The sequence below is a fragment of the Daphnia pulicaria genome, unplaced genomic scaffold (assembly GCF_021234035.1).
Source record: "Daphnia pulicaria isolate SC F1-1A unplaced genomic scaffold, SC_F0-13Bv2 h1tg000145l, whole genome shotgun sequence".
NCBI lineage: Eukaryota > Metazoa > Arthropoda > Branchiopoda > Diplostraca > Daphniidae > Daphnia > Daphnia pulicaria.
The window spans coordinates 2,973-10,000 of record NW_025804835.1 but is presented as its reverse complement, the minus strand read 5'-3'; the positions used below and the strand labels follow the sequence as shown (position 1 = coordinate 10,000).

At 50.9% G+C, this 7,028-nt stretch overlaps 3 non-coding genes across 3 annotated transcripts in view; all 3 read right to left on the bottom strand.

Moving 5' to 3' along the window:
- Positions 1–2,442, bottom strand: part of LOC124319242 — a 4,579-nt gene extending 2,137 nt beyond the window's left edge. The window contains exon 1 of the ribosomal RNA XR_006912938.1: positions 1–2,442. This exon is cut by the window's left edge and continues 2,137 nt beyond it. This is a non-coding gene — a ribosomal RNA (large subunit ribosomal RNA).
- A 641-nt stretch (positions 2,443–3,083) lies between these two features.
- On the bottom strand, positions 3,084–3,236 carry LOC124319241. The gene has a single exon (XR_006912937.1). It is a non-coding gene; the product is annotated as a 5.8S ribosomal RNA (ribosomal RNA).
- A 937-nt stretch (positions 3,237–4,173) lies between these two features.
- LOC124319244 lies at positions 4,174–6,470 on the bottom strand. The gene has a single exon (XR_006912940.1). It is a non-coding gene; the product is annotated as a small subunit ribosomal RNA (ribosomal RNA).
- Between the last annotated feature and the right edge of the window lie 558 nt (positions 6,471–7,028).

Genomic DNA, 7,028 nt, shown 5'->3' with positions numbered 1-7,028 from the left:
AAATCCATAACCCTCTCGCCCCGCGACGGGATTCCAGGGTCTCGGTCCCTCAAGCAGAAAAGAAAACTCTTCCCGGGGTTCTCGGCAGCTTCTCCGGTTTGTGTCGCGTTACCGCGACCGTGACATTACGAGGGTTAAAGTCGTTTTATCGCGGACGTAGCCGCAGCCTGGTTCCGGAATCAGGACCGGATTCCCTTTCGCCTTAACCTGGGTGGCGTCTCACGTTATAACGATACATGGTTTCATATTTTCGAAGGCGCTGCGAAAGAAGCATGCGATGCCATAACGCGATGAACGGTACTAGGAAAATAAAAGAGACGGGAGAAAAACAATCAAATACCGGCTAAGAGAAATCAAAAAAAGGAAAAAGACACTTCTTTAACCTTCTATCATTCTCACAAGCTTTCTTATTCATGTGTTTTCTTTGACCCCGCAACTTTAGATTTTTTCTCTTCGCGCACACCACAGAAGAATCACCGACACACGACTCAACCACAACCACGCCCGCTACTCATACGATAGATGCAACACATCACGCCCGTCACTAGGTCGGCTTTCGCCTGCGGCTTAGGATCGACTGACTCATGTCCAACCACTGTTCACATGAAACCCTTCTCCGCGTCAGTCCTCCAGGATCCCTCTGGAGTATTTGCTACTACCACCAAGATCTGCACCGACGGCGGCTCCGGGCAGGCTCACGCCACAACCCTTCTACGCTCACCGTCGCGACCCCCCCTACTCGTCGGGGCCTCAGCGCCGTCGCTCTCTTCGAGCTGACACGGACGTTATTCGCTCTGCCGACCGACGGCCCGGTATAGGCACGACGCTATAGCGCCTCCCATTTTAAGGGCTAGTTGCTTCGGCAGGTGAGTTGTTACACACTCCTGAGCGGATTCCGACCTCCATGGCCACCGTCCTGCTGTCTTTAGCAACCAACTCCTTTTCGTGGGATCCGAAATGTGCGTCGTTTAGGCGCCTTAACCGGGCGTTTGGTTCATCCCACAGCGCCAGTTCTGCTTACCAAAAATGGCCCACTGGGCGCTCAGATTCAAATCAATTGCCGCGGCCTCAATCAAGGAAAAAGGCCGGGCTTCTCACCCATTGAAAGTTTGAGAATAGGTTGAGGTCGTTTCGACCCCAAGGCCTCTAATCATTCGCTTTACCGGATGAAACTCCGTTTGTTCTCTTTGCGAGCACCAGCTATCCTGAGGGAAACTTCGGGGGGAACCAGCTACTAGATGGTTCGATTAGTCTTTCGCCCCTATACCCAACTCCGACGATCGATTTGCACGTCAGAATCGCTGCGGACCTCCACCAGGGTTTCCCCTGGCTTCGTCCTGGCCAGGCATAGGTCACCATCTTTCGGGTCCCAACGTGTGCGCTCTGGGTTCGTCCGGCCGACTCGACCAAACCCTTTTAAGGGGGAAAGATCTCGCGAGCATTCGGACGCCCTGGGGTTGCGCCCGCTCTGTTCGAGACGGGATCACCCCTCGCGGATGCACCCTCATCGGGGCCGCTTCACTTTCATTGCGCCTCGCGAGTTTAGTTTGATAATTTCTCGACGACTTGCGCACATGTTAGACTCCTTGGTCCGTGTTTCAAGACGGGTCGGGTGGGACCCGACTTCTACTCTCCGCTCTGGGCCTCCACAGGTTGAGCACCGCAACTTTTTCTCTTTTACAAAAAAAAGCTACGACACCTCCCGGGAGGAGACAGGTCACGACCGGGCAGTACTGTTGGGAAACGCCGCGCTCGTCATCGCGGCACCCGCGAAGGTAACCACGAAACTCGCTAACGGACGCCCCGTGTAACAGACACCCAGTCGGTCGCGGAGTCCTACTAGGGCCCCCCACTTGCGGACCTTGGCGTGGCTATTGCGATCGCAGAACGACTTATGCAAGAGAGCCGCCAATTCAGGCAGTCTCCATGCAGCGTTAAGGGCATACAACCAAGTGCCGGGAGCGGGGACTTGTTCGACCTTCGAGGGCCCACCCGTTTAAACCCCCTGAACGGTTTCACGCACTCTTGAACTCTCTCTTCAAAGTTCTTTTCAACTTTCCCTCGCGGTACTTGTTCGCTATCGGTCTCGTGGCGATATTTAGCCTTAGAAGGAGTTTACCTCCCGCTTAGGGCTGCACGCTCAAGCAACCCGACTCTTGGGAAGGGATCCGATGCACGGTCTCGGCTCGTCTTATCTACGGGCCTGACACCCTCTGTGGGTTGCTCGCCCCGTTCATGGAGACTTGGACGATAGATACCGGACAGACGCGCACGATCCTCCCGAACACCACATTCCTCGGCACCCGCTCAACCGGGCGCGAGGTTCGGTGCTGGGCTCATCCCTGTTCGCTCGCCGCTACTAAGGGAATCCTTGTTAGTTTCTTTTCCTCCGCTTACTGATATGCTTAAGTTCAGCGGGTAGTCTCATCTAAACTGAGGTCAGAATGAATTGTTTGTTTTCAAAAGGAGACAACACTTTATCTAGCTCGGCAGACTTTGGCGTTTTAAAGCCGGGAAAGATTGAATAATTGCCGGTTCAAATTTTTTTTTTCGAAATAAAGCGAGTCTCTCGTTATTCGCAAAAATTAATTTACGAAAAGTGACAGGGCGTCCTGCGGCTTTTTGTATTGAAACAACGCGTCGTGCGCGAACCAAGCTTGCATAACGAGCGGTTAGAGTGAGTGATAATTCGCGGTGGTCGACACTTCGACACGCCCGGCGCACACACACAACTAAACTCGCGTTGAAGCGGTATATCGCGCACACGCAGCCGACACCTTGTTCGAGAAGATGTGTTTATTTCTAAAAATTTTTTTTTGAGTTGGCTCAAAAATTTCCCATCTGTTTTGCCATCGAAAAAGGTTTCTTTTGAATAGAGAGGAAAAAAACAAACAGGGCGAACCTTCTTTTATTTTTCCCCCTTTTTTGTATTTGAGGCATCGCGGACACTTAAGTCGCGCGGCACCCAGACGTTAGAGATTCGGGAGCTTTTATGCGGTCAGGCCGGGGTGAAAAATAAATCTCGCCGCGACCCAACATGCAAAACCAAGACTGAAAAAATCTCTGTTCGTTCATCATTCGACCGACCCTCAGTCAGATGTGGCCCGAGCGAGAAGCTGGGCCGCCATTTACGTTCAAGATTTCGATGCTCCATGTGTTCTGCAGTTCGCATGGATTAGCGCACTTTGCTGCGCTCTTCATCGATCCACGAGCCTAGTGATCCACCGTTCAGGGTCGTATATAAAACGACATATTCGTTTTCTTCTCTCTTTTTCTCCAACCCGCCCAAGCAAATGAATGCGAGGGCGGAGAAAGAAAGCCAGAAAGAAAATGTTCCGATAAACACTCGTACTAGAATTTGGGTTTAGTGTGTTATTGTGATTTTGAATTCTTCCTACTTCATCGAGAGGGCGAAGGGCAAGCTTAAAAAACATTCGGTTTTCAACGGCATAGTGTCGGGCTTTGGAGTGTTAGTCTATACGACGCACACGCACGCAACCACGAGTATCTACGCCCGAAAAGAACGTCCAGAGTAAAGTCTCACACTTTCGTCCCCCACCGAGAATCAAAAAATCCCGAAGACGAAGAGAGAAACAAAAAAAAAACAATTTTCGATTGGGCGTATCCGCTTTAAAACCACCGCGCATCAGAGCGCCTGATACCCGTTCAAAATCTTGATGTTTTTTTTTTTTTTTTCCGACTCTCCATCCACCGAGTTTTTATTTTTCAAAGTGTTTGATTTAGGGACTAAGACTTTATAAAATCTCCTTTATTGTTCCTTCGGTACTCGCGGCCCAGGCGGGCTATCGTATTCTTCACTCTACTAACGTCAACACTGTGAGCGCCGCTAAAGGTCGAATGAATCTATAGAGACATTCACCATCGAAGCAGGAAGAATTTGCTCACGGCCATAGACCAAATCGAAAGACTTTGTGTTTTTTTTTGAGCCGAGAGGAAAGAAAAATCAATTTGAAAAGGCGAATCCGCTTTAAACCACCGCGCATCAGAGCGCCTGATACCCGTTCAAAATAAATGATTTTCTTCGTCAACCCACACATAGTTCATACGATGTCTTACGCCGAAAGACTTTTGATGGGGTTTTTTTTGTTTTGCAACTTTTAGTTGTTTCGTGCTCAACCAAAGCCATATGCGCAAAACATTTGTCTTGTTCGTTTATGATCCTTCCGCAGGTTCACCTACGGAAACCTTGTTACGACTTTTACTTCCTCTAAAGGATCAAGTTCGACCATCTTTCAGTCTCGCCGTTGGTAGGCACCGCACGGGCAGAGATTGCTCCCCACTCGACGGCACCCCCGACAAGCCCGTCCGAAGGCCTCACTAAATCATTCAATCGGTAGTAGCGACGGGCGGTGTGTACAAAGGGCAGGGACGTAATCGACGCGGGCTAGTGACCCGCGCCTACTAGGGATTCCTGGTTCATGGGGATCATTGCAGTCCCCAATCCCAACCACGAAGGAGGTTCAGCGGTTACCCGGTCCTTTCGGACAGGGAGAGTGAAACACGCTGATTCCTTCAGTGTAGCGCGCGTGCGGCCCAGGACATCTAAGGGCATCACAGACCTGTTATTGCTCACTGTCACGCGGCTGGACGCCGCTTGTCCCTCTAAGAAGACTGCGTGACGGACGCGAGAGCAGAAGGTATCGCCGGGGATGACGACGACCGAATAACAATAGAGCCAGCCCCCGCGAGACATTCCCGACAAAGCCCCGCCATACCTCATCCGCCAGGCAACCAACCCGTGAAGGCCGTACACCCGACGAACAAAGCACAACGAAACCAAGCCGAGAGATTGCCTCACTAAAGGAACCAGTCCCACCGAGACCCGAATCGCCGCCACCTGATCCCGACGCCTCCGTACTCCCTTCGGTTTCAATTGATAAAACCCGTCACCTATTTAGCAGGCTAGAGTCTCGTTCGTTATCGGAATTAACCAGACAAATCGCTCCACCAACTAAGAACGGCCATGCACCACCACCCACCGAATCAAGAAAGAGCTCTCAATCTGTCAATCCTTCCAGTGTCCGGGCCTGGTGAGGTTTCCCGTGTTGAGTCAAATTAAGCCGCAGGCTCCACTCCTGGTGGTGCCCTTCCGTCAATTCCTTTAAGTTTCAGCTTTGCAACCATACTTCCCCCGGAACCCAAAGACTTTGGTTTCCCGGAAGCTGCCCGTCGAGTCATTGGAGTAACTCCGACGGATTGCTGGTTGGCATCGTTTATGGTTAGAACTAGGGCGGTATCTGATCGCCTTCGAACCTCTAACTTTCGTTCTTGATCAAGGAAAACATTCTTGGCAAATGCCTTCGCTGTTGTTCGTCTTGCGGCGGTCCAAGAATTTCACCTCTGTCGCCGCAGTACGAATGCCCCCGTCCGTCTCTATTGACCATTACCTCGGGTCCAAAAGTAAAAGACCAGCAAAATCGGACCGAGGTCCTATTCCATCATTCCATGCTGCGATATTCAGGCGTTGGGATACACCTGCTTTGAGCACTCTAATTTGTTCAAAGTAAACGTTGCCGGCCGCCCGAGACACCCGGTGAAGGGCACCCCGAACGATTGACTGGGTGGAGCGAATCGAGTCAACTACGACCAAAAATTTAAAAAAGAACCCGAAAGAACTTTCCAACTCTGGCCGCAGATACAACAACGACGCACCGACCACCACTCCGGCGATGTTGTCCGACCGTGAAGAGAGTCGGGCTTTGACACCCGGGCTCCCAGAGCGTGAAACGCAACACCCTTGATTCAGAGCGGCGCCGCCCGGCCGAAGACAGACATCCGACTACGAGCTTTTTAACCGCAACAACTTTAATATACGCTATTGGAGCTGGAGTTACCGCGGCTGCTGGCACCAGACTTGCCCTCCAATGGTTCCTCGTTAAAGGATTTAAAGTGTACTCATTCCAATCACGGGGCCTCGGAAGAGTCCCGTATCGTTATTTTTCGTCACTACCTCCCCGTGCCGGGAGTGGGTAATTTGCGCGCCTGCTGCCTTCCTTGGATGTGGTAGCCGTTTCTCAGGCTCCCTCTCCGGAATCGAACCCCGATTCCCCGTTACCCGTTGCAACCATGGTAGGCGCGTAACCTACCATCGACAGTTGATAAGGCAGACATTTGAAAGATACGTCGCCGGCGCGAAGGCCGTGCGATCGGCGTGAAGTTATCCAGAGTCACCAAAATTGGTACGGTGCGCGAGCCCGAAAGCCCGGCCCCGACTGGTTTTGATCTAATAAAAGCACCTCTTCTGCGAGCCCGAAAGCCCGCAGTCGAGGCTCGAGTGCATGTATTAGCTCTAGAATTACCACAGTTATCCAAGTAGGATGGAGTGGATCTAAGGAACCATAACTGATTTATTGAGCCATTCGCGGTTTCGCCGTCTAGCGGCTTGTACTTAGACATGCATGGCTTAATCTTTGAGACAAGCATATGCTACTGGCAGGATCAACCAGGTATTTCGTGTATGTTTGTTTGATATGCATCCGGCGAGTTGCGGGTTTTTATTTCGCCCACGCATCACCAAACACACACCAAATCAACACGTTTTTCGTTTTTTTTTCTTTTTCTTCGGAAACTAAAATTTTTGATCGCAACGCCTGGCGTGTCACAGCGAGTCCCAGTGAAGAGAAACACCGATCCGATCCGTTTGTTGGATTTTTTTCATTTCAATTTCCAAAGTCAAAGACCATTCAACGGTCTATGAGCCCAAAGTGAATCGGATTCATTCGACCGGTCTTGATATATTCATCAACTTTTTTTCCCGTATTACGGTTTTCGACGGTCATATGTGGCGTGCTGTATGCTCATAAGTCAAGCCTGCTTTACTAAGCTGACAAGCATACATCTTTTAAATTTTTGTGGGCTCAGAGTTTTATTTTTATTTTTCCACCGCCGAGGCACACTCTCGCATCACCCCGCACGACACACACACACACACACACCTCACCGCTCAACGGTCACACGAGGCAGAATTTTCCGCAAAGACTTTCGAAGAGAAAGAGAAAACTCGGAAC